The following is a 20,447-nucleotide window of genomic DNA, read 5'->3' on the forward strand; positions in this document are numbered from 1 at the left end:
TTACACACTTGGGTGATCATGGCTTTCCACATCAAAAGATCCCACACAGTGTCAATGATATCTCACACACTTAGATCTGTTACATTCTGTCACAGTGTCCATATATTTTCTTCTTTGCCTTCCTCTTCCACGTTTCCCAAGCATATGGCCTTGTAATGTAAGGCATTCTATTTCTCCCTTTCTGATGACATGGCCCAGAAATTTAAGTTTCCTCTCATTTAATGTTCTCATTAAAGATCTTTTTGTATGGGCACGTTAGAGTACTGTCTCATTAGTTACCCTATCTCTGTATGATATTTTCAGCATTCTTCTAAGAAACCATATTTCTGTTGCTTCTACGAGGAAATCTGCAGATGCTGGAAATTCAAGCAACACACACAAAAAATGCTGGTGAATGCAGCAGGCCAGGCAGCATCTATAGGAAGAGATACAGTTGACGTTTTGGGCTGAAACCCTTCGTCAAGACTAACTGAAAGAAGAGATAGTAAGAGATTTGAAAGCGGGAGGGGAAGGGGGAGATCCAAAATGATAGAAGACAGGAGGGGGAGGGATAGAGCTAAGAGCTGGAAAGTTTGATTGGCAAAAGGGATATGAGGCTGGAGAAGGGAGAGGATAATGGGATGGGAGGCCTAGGGAGAAAGAAAGGGGGGAGAGCCCAGAGGATGGGCAAGGAGTTATAGTGAGAGGGACAGAGGGAGAAAAAAGAGGGAAAAAAGGGGGAAAAGAAACAATTAATTAATTAATTAATAAGGGATGGGGTACGAAGGGGAGGTGGGGCATTAACGGAAGTTGGAGAAGTCAATGTTCATGCCATCAGGTTGGAGGCTACCCAGACGGAATATAAGGAGTCGTTCCTCCAACCTGAGTGTGGCTTCATCTTGACAGTAGAGGCGGCCGTGGGTAGACATATCAGAATGGGATTGGGACATGGAATTAAAACGTGTGGCCACTGGGAGATCCCGCTTTCTCTGGCGGACAGAGCGTAAGTGTTCAGTGAAACAGTCTCCCAGCCTGCGTCAGGTCTTGCCCACCTCCAATGGGATCCCACCACTAAGCACATCTTTCCCTCCACCCCCGTCTGCTTTCCGCAGGGATCGCTCCCTACGCGACTCCCTTGTCCATTCGTCCCCCCATCCCTTCCCACCGATCTCCCTCCCGGCACTTATCTTTGTAAGCAGAACAAGTGCTACACATGCCCTTACACTTCCTCCCTCACCACCATTCAGGGCTCTAGACAGTCCTTCCAAGTGAGGCGACACTTCCCTTGTTATTCGGCTGGGGTGATATACTGCATCCGGTGCTCCCGATGCTGCCTTCTATGTATTGGTGAAACCCGACGCAGGCTGGGAGACCGTTTCGCTGAACATCTACACTCTGTCTGCCAGAGAAAACAGGATCTCCCAGTGGCCACATATTTTAATTCCATGTCCCATTCCCATTCCGATATGTCTATCCACAGCCTCCTCTACTTTCAAGATAAACCACACTCAAGTTGGAGGAACAACACCTTATATTCCGTCTGGGTAGCCTCCAACCTGATGGCATGAACACTGACTTCTCTAACTTCTGCTAATGCCCCACCTCCCCTTTGTACCCCATCCCTTATTTATTTTTCTTTTCCCCCTTTTTTCCCCTCTCTTTTTTCTCCCTCTGTCCCTCTCACTATAACTCCTTGCCCATCCTCTGGCGCTCCCCTCCCCCTTTCTTTCTCCCTAGGTCTCCCATCCCATGATCCTCTCCCTTCTCCAGCTTCGTGTCCCTTTTGCCAATCAACTTTTCAGTTCTTAGCTCCATTCCTCCCCCTCCTGTCTTCTCTTATCATTTTGGATCTCCCCCTCCCCTTCTCAAATCTCTTACTATCTCTTCTTTCAGTTAGTCCTGACAAAGGGTCTCGGCCCGAAATGTCAACTGTACCTCTTCCTACAGATGCCGCCTGGCTTGCTGCGTTCACCAGCATTTTTTGTGTTCTGTTGCTTCTAAGTTTCTTTGGAGTTCTGGTGTTATAGTCCATGTTTCGGAAGCAGACAGCAAGATTGACCAGATGTAACATTTTAGTAGCCTAAGCCTTGTTGTCATAGAAATGTGTCTGTTGGTAAAAATGGTTTTCATTTTTTCGAAGTTGGTTTTGGCAATGGCAATTCTTCTTTTTATTTCTACTTTACTTCTAGTATCTTGTGATATAAAGCTACCAAGGTAATTAAAGCTGGTCTTTTGTTCAATCTCTTGGTTACCGAAGTACAATTGGCAGTTGGGAGTATTCTGCTGTTTTTATATTACCATACATTTGGCTTCTTGTACAGTTGATGGTTAGACCAAAATCTGCACTTGTTTGTCCTACTTTGTCTAGGAGGATTTGTAGGTCTTCTGCAACACTTGCTATTAGGATGGTATCGTCTGCATATCATATATTATTGATGTTAACACCTCCTATTTTTATCCCATCTAGGTCTTCTAATTCTCTGAGAATCATTTCACTATAGATGCTAAACAATTCCGGTGAGGCAACGCATCCCCGTCTAACTCCTCTTTGAATTTTAGTCCAACTGCTTATATTATCATCAATTTTTACCGCCGTCATTTGGTTCCAATATAAATTTTGAAGCAGTTGCTGGTCCCTTCCGTCAATGTTCAGTTTAACAAGAATTTGAAATAATTTTTCATGTTGCACTTTGTCGAATGCTTTAGTGAAATCAATAAAACATAAAAAGGCATTATTTTGATATTTAGTTGCCCTTTCTGAAAGCATTTGTAGTATGAAAATTGCATTCCTAGTTCCTCTATCCTCAATAAACCCAGTTTAGAAGTTTCTGGCCTTAAATTGTTTTTAAATTCAACTCAGAACAATTCTCAACAAAATCTTTATTATGTGACTCATAAGACTGATTGTTCTATAATTTTCGCAGTCAATAGTTCCAGGAATTTTTGGCAGAGTTATAAATACCGATTTCAAGAGATTGTCAGGCAATACACCAGACTCATATATGCCATTAAAACAGTTCAAAAAAAAAATCTATGCCCAGATCTTCTTGCGCTTGTATCATTTCCACTGAAATTTCATCAGGTCCAGTAGCTTTACCATGTTTCATGCTTTTCACTGCTTTAGTTATTTCTTCGTTGGTAATAGGTGGGCTAGAACTAGGGTGTTTAACATCTGGGGGTTCCCCTCTATTATCCTCAAACAGCTGCTCTACATACTGAATCCACCTCTCACATACTTTATCTGGATCTGTTAGTATGGATCCGTCTGCTGATCTTCTGCATCCTGTGGAGGAGGTTTTCTTAATTCCAGTAATTTCCTTAATTTTCTTGTGCATTTCTTTGCTGTTGTTAATATGACCTTCTACTTCATTGCACTTTTGATTCAGCCGTTCTTACTTTGCAATATTGCACAATTGTCTGTCTAGCTCTCTGTATTGCACTTCACTATTCTTCACTAACCTTCTTTATTCCATCAGATCTAGAATTTCTTGGGTTGCCCATCCCTTGTTGGTGTGTTGAATTTCTTGTACTGGGATTATCTACTTTGCTGATTGCTGTATAGCATATTTAAATCTGTCCCAAATAGGTGTTGTTACGTTTTCGTTGAGGTGTTCTTCTACAGCTGTCTTGAATTGTTGCTTAAGTATGCTATATTTTTTAAGTTCTCCCAACATATACTTCTTTCTCTTTTTTCCACGTTTCAGTTTAATTTTGTTTTAATGGTAGCTATTACTGAATGGTGATCTGAACCACAGTCTGCTCCTGAGAAGGCCTTAGAATTTGTGATTATTATTTCTAAAGCATTCATTGATGGTAATGAAATCTATTTGATTCCTTGTTCTATCTCCAGGGCTAATCCAAGTACACAATCTACATGGATGGCTTTTATACCAAGTATTGGTGATCACTTGGTTGCTTCTGACACACCAATCAGTAAACCTTTTCTCCATTTTCATTTTTCTCCCCTAATCCAAAGGGTCCTATGATGTTATCAACCCTTTCCTGTCCAACTTTGGCATTAAAATCTCCCATGACTAGTTTTATATCCTGAGATTTACATTGCTCATAAGCACTGTCACGATCTTCATAAAACCAGTTGATATTCTCTTTATCTGCATCATTTATTGGTGTGCAGGCTTGGATTATGCTAATGTTAAAAGGGTTACCCCTTAATTTAACTAAAAGCAGCCAATCGGATATCGCCCAATATCCCATAAGACATTTTTATACTTGTTTGTTTAAAGTAATTCCAACTCCATACATATGCTGTTGACCTCTAGAACACATTACCAGAGAACTATTCTTAGTGAATTTGCCACTGTCGGTCCATCTAATTTCTGACAGGCCAAAGATATCAACTCCCAACCTTTTCATTTCATTTAATGTGTTGTCCAACTTTCCTTTCTGGTAAAGTGTATGAATATTCCATGTTGCTACCCTTAGCCTTTCCTTATTGCTTACAGTCCCTGGATGACAGTCTGGTGTCACCTGCAGCATTAGACTACCCCTACTGAGTGAGGTGTTGTTCTGTTGATTAGAATCAACCCCATTCACGCTGTTGTCTGGTTTCCTTCTTTTGTTTCTTTCCATGATTGACTATGCAAAAATTTCAACAGTGGTTTGCCGTTGCCTTCTGTTGCCACGGTGCTCATCTAACTACAGCATTTGACCTCTACTGGTGTTCCCAGTTGGGAATCCTACACTAGACGTCGCTCAACCTTTGCTGTTGTTGTACAAAGACAATCCTCCACCAAAGCTTGGAATCCATTTCCCTGCTGCCAGAGACTTCAGTGATTTTAGGTGACACCACCACCATTAGTCTGGTTATTTTTCTGGTGCCAAATATTCGCCATAGACAGAGCTCCTTCAGCGAGACAGCGTGTACCCAGACCTAAGTCCTACGTGAAGGTGGAGTTGTCTTGGGTGATAGAAGCTAGATAATCACTATTGACATTTCCTGATATTTAGTCAGGACCCAACCACCCCATACACCCAACACATTTACCAAAAATGGAATCCTAACCTTGCTCTGAGATGGAGTGAGAGTAGTTCAATAGAACATTTAAAGAAAGCAGCTTCTTGGAGAAAGATGAAAACCTTGGATTCCCTGGCAATGGACTTGACAAACTAGAATCCTTTAACCAATGCTCAAGCAGGCCTCAGCCCTTCAGTTCAGAACACAGAAAAGAAAGATACAGCATCACAACATGCCCTATAACCAAACATGACTGCGCCATTATGTCAAACTAAAGTAAGCAAATCTACCTGCACTTGATCTATATCCCTGCATTCCCTGCCTATTCATTTGTCTGACTCAATGCCTCTCAAATAATCCTTCTACCACCTTCCCTAGGAGCATGTTCCAGGCAGCCACCACTCTCGGTACAAAAGCCACTTTCCTCACAATTTTCCTTTAAGCTTCCCTGCTCTTACTTTCTAGGGGTTCCCAACCTGGGGTCCACAGAGCCCTTGCTTCATGGTGTTGGTCCGTGGCAACCCTATGCCTTCTGGTATTGACATTTGTACCCTGAGAGAAAGATTCTATCTACCCTATGTCTCTCAAAATTTTGCGTATTTCCATCAGCTTCTGATGATCTAGAAAATAAACAGCCCATGTTTTGTCCAACCACTTTTATAGCTAACTCCAGTCCAGGAAAGATCCTGGTGAACCTCCTCACCACACTCTTCCAAAGATTCCTGCAGTGTGCCAGCAGAACTACACACAAACATGTAACAACGGCATTTTTTTTATGAAGTTGCAGCATGACTTCCCAACTTTTATATTCAGTGTCAGACCAATGAAGATAAGTATGCCATATGCCTTCTTTGTCACATTATCCAGCTGTGTTGCCATTTTCCAGGAGCTATGGACTTGAACTCTAAGGTCCCTTTGTACTGTACACAAGTGCTCCTAAGAGTCCTGCTATTTATTGTAGGCTTTCTTCTTAAATTTGACCTTCTGGAGGTGCAACTCATAAAAGTCTGAATTAAACTACCAATCATTTCTCTGCTTAAATTTCCAACTGATCTGTATCCTTTAACAACCTTCCTCTCTATCCACAATCCCATCAATTTACATCACCTGCATTTTCATCAAAATCATTAATAAATATCACAAACAATTAACAATTGCTGGTCAACAATGTGCTGATAATCAGGAAAACACTCCCCTACCGCAACATTCTGGACACATCATATAAATATAAATATGCACATGCCTCTCCTTCCTTCAGAGTCTGCGGAGATCTGGCTTGTCATCAAAAACCTTGGCAAACTTCTATATATGTGCCGTGGAAAGTGTGCTGACTGGCTGCATTACAGCCTGGTATGGGAACACCAATGCCTTTGAACAGAAAATGCTACAAAAGGTAGTGGGCAAAACCCTCCCAACCATTGAATATATCTATATGAAACATTGCCATAAAAAAGCAGCATCCATCACCAAGGATGCTCACCACCCAGCCCACGCTCTATTCTTGCTGTTGCCATCAGGTAGAAGGTACAAGTGCCTCGAGATTTGTTCTACCAGGTTCAAGAGCAGTTACTACCCCTCAGCCATCAGGCTCTTGAACAAAAAGGGATAACTACACTCATTTAATGACTCTGTAATATTGTTATTTCATTCTCGTTATTTATTACTATTTATTATCTGTATTTGCAGTTTGTTTACAGTTTTATATATCCAGTTTACAGTTACTGTTCTAAAAAATTGCTAAGTATGCCCGCAGAAAAAAAAAATCTCAGGGTTGTATGTGGTGACATGTATGTACTCTTATAACAAATTTTACTTTGAACTTTTTTTTACAATCATACAAATTTTGGGTCCATTTTACTAATTCACGGTGGACCCCATATGACTTTATCTACTGGACCAGCCTACCATAAGGGACATTATCCAACGCTATTCTGAAGTCCATGTAGACAATATTCACCACACTGCCCTCATCATTTATCACTGTCACTTAAAAAAAGACTCAGTCAAACTTGCGAAATAGGTAAATACATACAGGCCTTTTCCCATGGGAAGTTATGCTTTTGATCCAGAATAAGCCCATCCTTTTCCAAATGCAAGTTAATCCTGTCCCTAGGATTCTTTTCCAATAATTTGCCAACCACTAGAGTAAGGCTCACCAACCTATAATTTCCCGATTAGTCCCTGTTGACATCCTTAAAGAAACATTGGTTGTATTTCAGTCTTCTATCACCTTTCCTGGGGCTAAATAGAACACAAAAATTAACTATTTAGCATCAATGCTGTTGTGGACCTTGTATGCATGTAGAATTTTGTGCAAGTGACGTCAAATCAACTTCATACAGTTAGCAATTTTAAACAATCCTTATTTGGCCTTCTCATGATTACTTCCTGCATGATTTATCAATGCCCCAAATTTAAGCCATTATCTCACCTTAGCTGTATGCTCAGAGTTGCCAAATAAGGTCACAGCCAAATTGCATTCCAGTTCTTTTGAGAAAGGTCCGCACTCTATTTGAGACTTCGTACTTTCAAAGAAACAAGGTAGGTCAAGTGTGTGGGCAAGATGAAAGTAAACAGTTGTGCCATTCCAGTTTGAGTTGCAATCTATTGCTGCACCAGGTAATAGGTATCTACTCAGTCTTCACTGTGGAAGACACTAGCAGTATGGTGGAAGTTCCAGGTGTCAGGGGGCAAGAAGTGTGTGAAGTTACAGAAGAACCTGAAACTTCACACACTTCAGTTTACCAAGAACTTTCTCTAAGGAGAAACTGAAAGGTCTATCACCTGGACCAGATGATGTACACTCCAGGGTTCTGAAAGAGGTGACCGAAAAGACTGCGGAGGCATTAGTAATGATCTTGCCAGAATCACTAGACTGGAAAATTGCAAATGTCTTTCCACTCTCTAAGAAGGGAGAGAGGCAGAAGAAAAGAAACTATAGGCCAGATAGTCTGACCTCCGTATTTGGGAAGATGTTGGAGTCGATTGTTAAGGATGTGGCTTCTGGATGCTTGGACACACATAATAAAGTAGGCTGTAATCAGCATGGTTTCCACAAGGGAAAATCTCCCCTGACAAATCTGTTGGAATTCTTTAAAGAAATAACAAACAAAATAGACAAAGGAGAATCAGTTGATGTTGTATACTTGAATTTTCAGAAGGTCTTGACAAGGTGCCACACATGACGCTGCTTAACAAGTTAAGAACCGATGGTATTACAGGAAAGATTCTAGCATGGATAGAGCAGTGGCTGTTTGGCAGGAGGCAATGAGTGGGAGTAAATGGAGCCTTTTATCGTTAGCTACCAGTGACTCGTGGCGTTCCACAGGGGTCTGTATCAGGGCTAATACTTTTTACGTTATATGTCAATGACTTAGATCGTGGAATTGATGGCTCTGTTGCAAAGTTTGCACATGATATGAAGGTAGATGGAGGAGCAGGTAGCTTTAAGGAAGTAGCGAGCCCACAGAAGGACCAAGACAGATTAGGAGAATGGTCAAAGAAGTGGCGGTTATAATACAGTGTTAGGAAGTGCATAGTCATGCACTTTCGTATAAGAAATGAAAAGGTTGACTATTTCCTAAATGGTGAGAAAATACAAAAAAGTGAGGTGCAAAGGGACTTAGGAGTCCTTGTGCAGGATTCCCTAAAGGTTAATTTGCAGGTTGAGTCTCTGGTGAGGAAGACAAAGGCAATGTTAACATTCATTTCAAGAGGGCTAGAATATAAAAGCAAGGATGTAATATTGAGACTGTATAAAACATTGTTGGGGCCTCACTTGGAGTATTGTGAGCAGTTTTGGGCCCCTTATCTTAGAAAGGATGTACAGAAACTGGAGAGGATTCAAAGGAGATTCAGGAAAATGATTGCAGCATTGAATGGCTTGTCATATGAAGAGTGTTTGATGTCTCTGCATGTATTCACTAGAACTCAGAAGAATGAGCGGTAGCATCATTGAAACCTTTTGGATGGTGTAAGGCCTTGACAGGGTGGATGTAGAAAAGATGTTTCCTATGGTGGGAGAGTATGAGGCCAGAGGACACAGCATCCTTTTAGAATGGAGATGAGAGGGAATTTCTTTAGCCAGACGGTGCTGAATCTGTGAAATTCATTGCCACAGTCAGCTCTGGAGGCCAAGTCTTTATGTATATTTAAGGCAGAGATTGATAGATTCTTGACTGGTCAGGGCATGAAGGGATATGGGGGAGGGGGGTGGGGAGAAGCAGGAGCTCAGAGAAAAAAATGGATCAGCCATAATGAAATGATGGAGCAGACTCGATGGGCCAAATGGCCTAATTCTGCTCCTATATCTTATGGTCTTAATTGCTAACTTTTTCTTACTGATAACCAAATAACAGTGATTTCATTAAAAATGTAGTAACCTGTACTGAAATTTAAAAATGAAGATAAGTAATTCCATTATATTATAGTACTACAGTGTTCATCATTCCATACAGCTTGAGTACGAAAAGTTATAGAAACCAGGAAAACATATAAATCATCTCTCTCTCACACACACACATCCCTGTCCATGTCAAAAAAGTAACCTATACCAAAATAACAACAAAAAAATGAACTTGAGTTTTAGTAGTTGCTCACATTAGATTGTCATTTATGGCTAAGTGCTGCTCCTCAGCTTGATGCATAGACAAATATACACAGCAGGGTTATTGCAGCATACTGCACCTTTCAAACACAAGGAAGCTGTCATGCAGATGTCAAATACATCAAGGTACTCGCAAATTCCACAAAAAAAGAAATGTTAAGTCAAGCTATACCAGATGGGTGACTGAATAAGTAAGTAGCAGTTCACAGCTTCAGAGACCAACATATCTTTTCCTATCCTGGGAAAGAGTACAGCAAATTTAACAGCACTTATAAGTTCATACAAGAGCTCTGTATATATTTTAAACTAAACTTAGACCTCGAAATTGGATTTAAACTTAGTTCAGCAAAAGTAACTTATTCTCATTTTATATTTGAAATATAAAGCTGAAACTAATATTTCAGCTAATTCTAAATAGACATTTTATTATTAAGCTATAAACTGGGAGCATCACTGGCAAGGATATATGTTACCCATTGTTCCCTGTCCTTGATAAAGTTGTTTTGAGCTACTTTGACTGCTGAAGTTCTTCTGGCAAACAAACAACACTCATAATTTAGTTCCAACAATTATGAAGAAATGGCAACCTAAAATCTGGATAGTATGTGACTTGGCAGAAACCAATGGTAGTCTTCCTGTCTTTATTCTTCTTTCAGGTAGAGCTGACAACTATGAGGGGTGCTGCCAAAGAAGTCCTGACAATTAACTTGTGCATTTTTTCACATGGTACACACTTGCAACCTCAGTGTAAAGTGAGTTTTTAGGGTGGTAGCAGGAGGCATCAATCTAACAGGTTATCTTGATCCAGATGGTGCTGAGTTTTGAATGTTGCCTGAACTCGATTTATTCAGGCAAGTTTACATCACAACTTTACCTTGAAGATGGCTTCCTGAGGTCAGGTCACGAGTCACTGCCATAAGACAGATAACCTCTAACTTGGTCTTTAGCCATGGTACTCCTGTTGTAGGTCCAGCTAAGTTTCTGGCCAGTGGTATCTCCCAACTACACAGCTACCTTAGTGGTCAGAAACGTGATGAAGGTACTACAGTTGGATGTCAGACACAAATGATTGAGATCTCTTAAATGGTAAATGGTAATTGCTGGGCATTTAAGTGGTAAGTAATATTGAAACCACAGATCAGACCTTGTCTGAATATTGTATAAAATGTGGGCTAGTCATTTTCTGAGAAATTGAGAATGAAAGGGAAATATCATCCTTGTCCTACCAGTGAAGCTCCTTTACATACTTCACGAAGGAGGAATGTTATTGATAATATAGGTGAAGGTGTTTTGGGCCAATAATAGTGCCATGAGAAATTTCTGCAAAGGCATTTTTGGACTGATCACCTTCCACTTTATTAAATATGACTCTAACCAGTACAGTGATTTTGATCAATTCCCATTGACTTCAATTTTACTAAGGCTGCTTGATGACATATTTCAATATATGCTGCCTTGATATCAAAGGCTCTGGAACTCAGTTCTTTGGGCCAAGGATATAACACAATATCAACAGTGAACAGCGCCAGTGAAACATTCTTGGCAGCATTCATAATGTTATTGACAGGAAGTACAGCTTTGTAGTGTTGTTAATATACCTTCCATTAAGTTACTGATTATGGAGAGTATAGAGCTTGGCAATTTAGGCAGATTCTATTTATCCTGCTTTTTATTAATACCACTTTCTAGGACATCTTTCTACAATGTCTGCAGATATCAACGCTGTAATTTCACGTATACAGCTGGGTTAGAACTGCATTAGAATTAGACAGCATAAATCTTCAACACTATAGCTGTAACGCTGCCTTTGGTCTTCTGGGTTTCTTGATACCACATGGTGGAGACTGAATTGGTTCCTGTCCTCTACAACCAGTCCAGTATGTCATAAGGAAGCCAACATGGATCTGCCACTCAGTTGCTGGTCTGGACTTTGACACTCAGATGCAGAATTCTGCTATTGTAGAAGCACGCAAGTACCCTCCTCTTGGTAGTGTCAACCAACATTTACAACTGACAGTCAGAAGAGCTTAGATTACACAGCTTTCCCTATTGCAAGCTGCTTTTGTGAATAGCATGCGAGAGGTCCTTTGATGAACTTGAACCTCAATTTTAGGAATGCTTGGTTCTGCTCCTGGCACAACTTTCAAATAATTTCAGTTAAGCACAGTCTACCTTTCCTCAGAAAAGAATTTTGCTATAGACAGTTTATGTGCCTTTAGGCCATCTTAATTTGATGCACAGCACAAAGCTAATCTTTTCCAAATAAAAATGTGCCTTGTTCTTCTGTCGAGTTAAAGTTGCACTGCAAATCATCCACAGAAGCAATACTTGAGTAGTTGAGTATTCATCACAGCCCAAAATAGTCCAATGAAGTCAACATGTGTCTCATGCACAAACACTGCGATGAATGAGTGTTATGATAGGTAGAAAAAGGATTCCTGTAACGCATTTAGTGGCCCTTAGAGTAATAATTCACACCTGAACAAATCTGTCCAATAGCACAGCCTTAGGTCTGCACAGATGCTCAAAGCTAACAACTTCGGAGTTACAATCTAGAGACATTTAGCCCAAGGAAGCAAGTGCAGTCAGGTCATTCTGGTCACTGTTGTAACCCTCAATCAAATAACAGAAAAACAGTAACCTAAGAAAACAAAGTTTTATATTCTTTGCTGTATTGCTATTAAATAGGTCTTGTGTTCCAAGTCAAATGCCTTTGCTCATTCCTATTTATCAAAAGCTTTAGTTTCTAGTTCCCACACAAAAGCTGTCATGCATATGCAAATTATGTTTATCTAGCCCAAGGAAGATAAAAGTTCACCTACATTACATCTAATTTTGCTTTTACATCATTAAATTTGTCTTGCAATTTCCTTATTCTGAAGTACACTATTCTGTATATAATATCTGCATATCATTTTAATTTAAGAGAAGATCCTTGCTACATTCTAATGAAATAGTATCGACAATCTACTTGCACAGTTCGGCGTTAGATTTGTCACACATGATTTAACACTTTAAGTAATGATAATAGGAAGTTAAAATGATAGATAATTTTCACGAGACCTCTTTTTGCTGGTATTATGCCCCTGAGCCTCACCCCAACAGATACTATCAATAAAGTCACAGTATCATTCTAAATGTCTTGACAGCATAATCTATTTTCAAGTTCCCTTCACACTTGTGCATCCTCTTTTAGCAGGTGCACTCCTTTCGTTAACAGAAGCCTTGAGCCTTCTGTAAATGTTGGAAGCAGGTGCATTTCCTGTACTAGGAAAATGACTAACCTCAAAACACCAAGCCAATTTCTCATTTCAAAAAAATGGAAAAGCAGAAGGATGTATTAAATTTCCATCTGTACACAGTGGACAGGGAAATGTCATTTTTCTAATCATTTATGCAGTATTTGAAATTTCTATTTCAAATTTAAAACCATTAAAATGGTGCATAGTTTTATTCATAAATTAATAATTAAAATAATAAAAAATAAAATCAACTTTAATTATTTTTTTGTTTAGTTTAATAATTTTAAAAATATTTCCTTACTTTACTTCTCATCCCCACAATCTTTATCAAAACCCTTGAAAAAGTAGATCCTACACCAGGTCTAACTTGGTGCAGGGTCCACAAGGTGATTCCCCCAATATAACTGCTGAGGAATCTCAGTAAAATTAAGCTTCCATAAGTAACACATAGGACATTTCAAATCTATGGGTAAATTTGATACTTCCAAGTTCAACAACACAAGCATGGAAATCCCTAACTCCACTTAAATGGATAAATCTGGGAAGTTTCATTTGCAGCCTCTGGTATTTACCAGCAAGGTCCGGGCAATAACTACTGTACAGAGAGAAAAAAATTATGTTATCAACATACATCATCAAGCTAAATGATTATTAAGCTGTTTTTATAGTACATAAATAAATGACTTGCTCTGCCAGTATCAGGTTAAAGACTATGACAAGAGAACTACAGGCAAGTATTGTTAAGCATGCTAAGTAATTTATAAACATCCAAGTCAAAGGCAGCCAAGTTTAAAAGGGGAGAAAGAGTTAATTGAACCACTTATACAGGTTTAAATACCATTAAATTGTTTTGGCTATCAGACACCAATAATAAATTGTGCAAGCCAAGACCAGATTTTGCTTCATAAGATATATCAATGCACACAGCAAATGTTACTGTACAAATTGTGCTGAGTAAAATCTGGCAACAAGCTCCCTATAACCACAAAACAATTCCCAGAGGCACTAATGATAGAACCAGAGTTTTAAGAACAACTTCCATGCCCATTTTGCCAACTAGAACGAGGATTCGTCGGGAGTCCAACCATGAAATTTTAGCATCTCTGTAGCAGCCGTCATTTATGTACAACAATGCATTCTCTAAGTGTTATTACACTAGGAATCTCTACCTAACACAACATGTCCAATTTGTTAATAAAATAATTTTCATTGATAAAAGTATAAAAGTAATGATATGGAATGTTGTGGATCAGAGAACAGTGATAAACAATAAGCTGCTTAACATCATAGAGTGGAAATAAATTATTTAATCTTTCCAAGTTAGTAATATGAACATGGTCCTTTTGATATATTTTCACTACAACCAAATAGAAAGGGGGATATAAACAAATAAATGAGGGTAAGGTGAATCTTAAATTAATTTTTTTAGTATTTGAGCTAAAAGTGGAATATTTTTAGTTGCTTTTTCACTGGAACTAGTTCTCATACAGATTGGAGAGAAGCAAAATAAAATAGGTGTTATATTTCAGGTTAATTCTTAGCTTTCAAAGCATTCTCAAGGATGAAAGATTAACACTGTCTTTGACTGCGAATAACAGCCAATGCAGACTGAGCAGTACAACAACATAGAGAGAGAAAAAAGTTAATATATTGTTTTCGAAACAATGATGCAGAAAATAGCGCTGTAGATAAAGAGAGCAGGTTTCTGACCTCCTTAATTTATTTCACAGAATGTACACTCCTGTCACGTACTCAAAACAATGGGAAAATTTTAGGGTGTGAGTTGCTACCACAGTTAGTGTTAAATCTAGCTAATTATTATACCAAATCAGTATAGTTAACAGGGCATAACTGTGAAAAGGGCATGTTCTGGGCATTGAATGGCAGACTTGAATGGTGCTGAATACATTACACTATGCCCCCAATAATAAAACAAAATACTTCATGTCAGGGACTCGGCTTAGAAAACCAGAAAATGGGAAGCTAGGCCTCGTTCTGCACCATGATGTTCCAGTGCCCCCTAGTGACAGACTAAAATCCCTTTAACTCAAGATTCTTTTCTACCAATTTAATTGTGCCCTGGAGCTTATATATAATTATCTGATAATAATAATCCTTATTTGTTACCATTATACTAATGAAGTAAATTTCACTTTACTTTAATATTCCTAATATTTATTAAAATGACACCAAGAATCATTTTAGAACGGGACAATATTTACAAAATACTGTATATTGCTTTAGCATGACAATCTACAAGCATGTTTAATAAAGCTGTAAAGACAATGAGCTTTCACAACAAAATTATAAGTGTGCAAACAAGATGGCTGGTGAGTAACAATGGTTCAACAGCTCCAGAGGCCGGCATTCCTTGAGTGGTGTCTTTGTAGAGTTTGAAAGTTCTCTCTGTGACTGGCTGTGTTTCCTCCAGGTGCACCAGTTTTCACCTGGTTCCCAATGGCCTCTTGGTAGACTAGCTGCAATTGCTGGACATGTGGAAGAGTAAAAATTGTTGGTGTACAGAGAAAAAGGGAAAGAGGTAATGGGAACAATGGGATTGCTGTCCTGGAATCCATCATACATCACAGAGCAATAGGCCAAATGCCCCCCTTTTACACCATTATAACTTAAAAAGTATTACAAGTAATAAGAAAGGGTTTGAAGAGGTTTTCGAAAGTACACATAAAGATGAAAAAGTCATTTCAGGATCATTCTTAAAATGTCAAAACATCTCTGATGTATTATTGGGGAGTGGAAGAATGGATGCAAATAAGGTCAGAATACAAGAGGGTGTCGATCAGGCCATGAAATGATTTTAAAAGTAAAATTTCAATGTATATTCAGTACGCCAAATCAAAAGGTACCAATTGTGCAAAAGGATGCCATGCCTTTGTTGAGTAAGTGGTATCTAGCTTGAACTTAGTCCACTGGGACAATGAAAGCATATTTACTCACTGACAAGTTTTTATGTTGATGGCTGTCAGCAGTTACCTTCCCAAACTTAAGTCCAGTAGGGGAAAATAAACTACTAAAATCTCACTTAGCAAACTATTGTGGATGGCATTTTTTAAAATTTGTTTTGTGAATTCTCATATACAGGTAGAACAAGTTAATTGGAAAACAATTTGTATCTTAACTTGTATTATAAAGTGATTGGAATATACTCAGAAAGAACTTAGTGCAATTATACAGAAGTTTAGGGAGACTTTACTTGGATTACCCAGCCTTACCCAAGGAAGGATATACTTGGCTTATACGTAGAGACAAATTAAGAAGGTTCACTGAACTGATTTCTAAGATAAGGCGACAAACAAGCACACCTACATTCAAAGAATGCAAGGTGATCATATTGAAAGATGGAAAATTAATTAACTCGGCAGGATAGAAGCCGAGAGGACATGCCATGCCTGTGGAGTCTAGAACTAAGATCAGACATAATTTGTTATTATTTTATTGCATAATTTTATTACATAATTTTTATATTATATATTGCAGTGTACTTCTGCCACAAAAAAAACTAATCTCATGACATATGCCAGTGGTATTAAACCTAATTCTGATTCAGACACAGAGTACAGGTGCTCTGAAAGTGAGAGTTGAAACAAGGAAAATGCCTTCAATCAAATGACTGAAAACTTTGGAATTTGCTGATAAATAGAGTATATAGAGAACGAAGGGATATGGATATAGTGCAGAAAGGCATTTGGTGAAATAGAAAGTTCAAGTTGGCCACAGTGCAGTGGATACTTACAATTAGTACACCATTATATTTGAGTCAACTCAAATGTAAAGGTTTGCACACAAACCTACTCTTCAGGCTTTCACCTAACTGCCATCACCATTGCTATAATATTGCTCACTTCACTTGTTTAAATATAAAAGTTTCAAAGAGTTCTTAACAATTTTCCATCCATTTCACTGAAAAAGGAAGCAACATAAAAAAGTAACACACATCAAAGTTGCTGGTGAACGCAGCAGGCCAGGCAGCATCTCTAGGAAGAGGTACAGTCGACGTATCAGGCCGAGACCCTTCATCAGGACATAAAAAAGTACAACTTAAATATAATCTTATCATTAAAAGAAAAAAAAGTTTATAAGTATACAAGCAATCACTAAAGCAAATAATTCTGCCGCCTTTCAACACCATCTGTGCTCATTTTTCTCAAATTCATCTATTCCTTTTTAAAGCATTGTCTTCAAAATGTTTCCTCTGTTTACATCTCAAATTTTAAACTCCAGCAATCATTTGTTTTGCAGCTTACACAATAATGCCTATGATAAAGTTATTATGCAAGTATATTATTATTGCACAATTACTTTCTTTGTTACCTTGTATCTGGGCCACAATTTTAAAAGGACCGGTAAAATAAATGCATGTTCTCATAAAAATAATTATCAGAATAAAAGCAACAAAGGAATCCAGAGTAAAGATAGTTCAATTTTGCAACACATTTAAAATCAGTGCTTTAAAATTTTGTCTTGTTTTAGAATAAATTATTTCATTTCAATAATTTTTTTTGCAGATCACACATTCTCTAAACTGTCCCTCAAGAAATTGATCTTCTTTGAATATCAACATTGTGAAAAATAGGACTCATTATCTTGGATATCTTCAAAAGTAAAATGTTGCTCTAAAAATCTTATCTCTTTCAAAGAAAACAATATGCATTTAAATATCATACTTGCTTTGAATATTGTTAATTATACTTTGGAAGCTGCAAACACTGCAGCAAAGAATTCCATTCTCTTTTCTGGCTGCCAATATGCATCTGTCATACTAATAGGCACCTCCAGGGATAAATCATAATTCAATTCATAATGTTATCTACTTTTTGCCATAATTCAGAAATTTGTGTATATATTTGCTTTTACTGAACATTCACAATTACTGGTTTGCACATTATATTTGCTATGTAGATACAAATATGGATGTTTGAAAGATTTTCAAATTGATCACTACACACCCAGAAGTGATATACAAAAATCGTGATTAAAAACTCTTATTTACTATTATTAGTCATTCTTTGATAATCACAACTCTACAAGAAAATGCATTTTTTAATGAAACTAATGAAGTTTGACTCTAAAAATAGCAATTTCTGGAAGAATATTTATACAGTTATAACTGTAATAAAGTTAAATAACAACCATTATATGACCAAGAGCAACACAACTTACGTCAGAAAAACTTGCGTGTGAGCTGGGTCTTGTTCCAACTGAACCTACAATTGCTTTGTGAAAATGTCACCATATAAAAAAAACTGGCTGAATAGCAAACTATAGCTAAAAATGTTTTCAGGGAACCAAATAACAAACTGAAGTTCAAAGTTATCATCGAAGTGCATATACTGCATGTGACCATATATTACTCGGAGATCCATTTTCTTGCTGGTATTTGCAGTAGATACAAAGAAATACAATAAAATCAATGAAAAACAGCAAAGATAAACAACCAATGTGTAACAGACAACAAAATGTGCAAATAATAAATAAACAAGCAATAAGTATCAAGAACACAAGTGGTAGAGCCCTTCAGAGACCATGAAGTTTTATTTTTCATGCAAATTACAACAAAGAACAAGTTGATACAATGCAAAATCCAAGAGTAATACAAGACATTGAAATCTCTGAGCTAATCTGCTAAACAAGTTTTATTCACGAAAATAAATTAGGTTTACCATCTTTCCCTAATGCCCTGAGTTTTCTTCACTGAAATATGAGGTGCACCAGCGATATTTACAGACTGACCTCCATGCAGTATGTTTTTCAATTTTCAGAACCTTACCTAGCTCATTAAAACTGACCTCTAGCCTCTCAGATGGCAAACAAACATAAATTACACTATGTTATAGCCCAAAGGTGAGCAAGATGAGAGTGTGGTAAATAAGGAATAATGCAAGAGCCAGATGGGTCAGATTTCCATTAAAGTCCCTTCAAAATCTATTAATCTTACTTGTAATCAGAGGACTAGAAATAATTACTTAATCCAGCCTATGTTATACAGCATGACTGACGATTGGGACAGGTCAGTCTTAGCACTTTGTGGAGCCACAAATCATCACAAGACCACAATTGATAGATGTAACAACATTTTGGCATTACTGTGGTGCTTTCAGAAAAACTAATTCATGGAAGCAAATAAAATTTAGTTAGGCACCAAATCAATGTTTGTCCAAACACTTTGGTGCCCTTTGGCTATTGGACTAAAGGCCTGGCGCCATGTCTTTCATATTGATAGTCTATTGTACTGACAAGTCTGACTGGCAGATAGTAATAACACTGCTTACCAATCTACACGCTTCTATCCTTTTGTACCTGCTAAAAGCTGCTTAAGGGGACGGTTACCCAAAATCCCCTGCATTCTTGTCAGGACTGGTATCCCAGGTGCAAATTTAATTACTTCAGGTGAACTATTCCATCTTGTCTAGGGGTTCTTGAGAATGCAACTGTAAACAACCTGTACAATGTAATCAGGTGTCACAAGCTTGTTTGATCTCCAACAAAAAATGTCACCGATCCATGGCAGATCATGGGTTGAGACAAAGAACAAAAGAAAATACCTGTCAGAGAATTCAGCAGAAGATTACGTGAGTGTATCTATTAGCACACTACATCCCCATGCTCCTGTCTCATGCTGTCCATACAAAGTGCTACTTGTCTGACAGAGTGCACAACTGCCAATGTGATCAAACAGAAAAAAGAAATAGCTTGATAAATAAGTTACAAGCTTCTTTACTAAACCTTCATGATACTACACTGCCTGATTTTGATAAAATATTAAATGTCTTAAACAACAGTAAAATTATCCAATCCGATGTCCGAGAAATGGTAAACTATTGTATCTTGTACTTTAACTAGTATTTCCTTTAAGTTTCATTGAATGGAACATTTGCTTCAAACAGTGGCAACCTCGTCATTGCAAAACCACCAAGAGAAGTGCAATTTAAGACAATATCAATATTGAAAAGCATGAGACATTTCGTAAATAAGTGATTCAAACTCCAGATCCAGAAATAATGAAAGCAAGTCTCTGCAATGGCAATGCAAACCAAATAGTCATGCTCACTTAATCCTGAGAACAAGAAAAATCCCATAATAAGAAACAGATATTTAAATTAGGACTATAACAATGATGCCATTGCAATAAACTGACTGACTGTCTGGTCAAACTGAGTTGAGTATTGCTCAAGAAAGCTGCTCAATTATATCAAATAATTTTCTTTAGATTCTAAATGAAAAATAAAGATCATTTTTGACAAAAAATGATGGGACAGTGAAAAATTCAAGCTCAGATTAATCTTGTAAACTTACAGCAGAGTCATTAATCTAATACCAGAGAAATGTTAAGGTTTTGATACAAAATTGATAATACAAAATTCCTTCGCACCCGTTACAGAAAATCTCGATTTCTTTTGTCTACATGGCTAATGCACTCATACAAAAGGTCATAAGAACAGATATAAATATGCAACGTTAAACAATTGCTGCATCAAAACCAAAAATGGCTGGAAAACTGAGTCAGCTTCCTTTAGGATTGAGTGCAGGGGGTGGAGAGAGACAAAAATACAAGTTAATACTTGAAATTGGGAAGCTCTTCATAGAAGATGCTTTTGTAAAGTAGCCTTCTGAGATCTGCAATGCAATG

General features: G+C 37.9%; 1 protein-coding gene across 10 annotated transcripts in view; it reads right to left on the bottom strand.

Moving 5' to 3' along the window:
* The window catches only part of fto (FTO alpha-ketoglutarate dependent dioxygenase), a 377,466-nt gene that overhangs the window by 312,396 nt on the left and 44,623 nt on the right, over nucleotides 1–20,447 (bottom strand). The window contains exon 2 of one of the 10 annotated variants that reach the window (XM_063066851.1): nucleotides 16,755–16,831. The exons of the other annotated variants lie outside the window; for them this stretch is intronic. The gene's annotated coding sequence lies outside the window, so the exon portion shown is untranslated. The remainder of the gene's footprint in view (nucleotides 1–16,754; nucleotides 16,832–20,447) is intronic. 10 annotated transcript variants of the gene reach the window in all.

Source organism: Mobula hypostoma, chromosome 14, assembly GCF_963921235.1.
Source record: "Mobula hypostoma chromosome 14, sMobHyp1.1, whole genome shotgun sequence".
Classification (NCBI taxonomy): Eukaryota; Metazoa; Chordata; class Chondrichthyes; order Myliobatiformes; family Myliobatidae; genus Mobula; species Mobula hypostoma.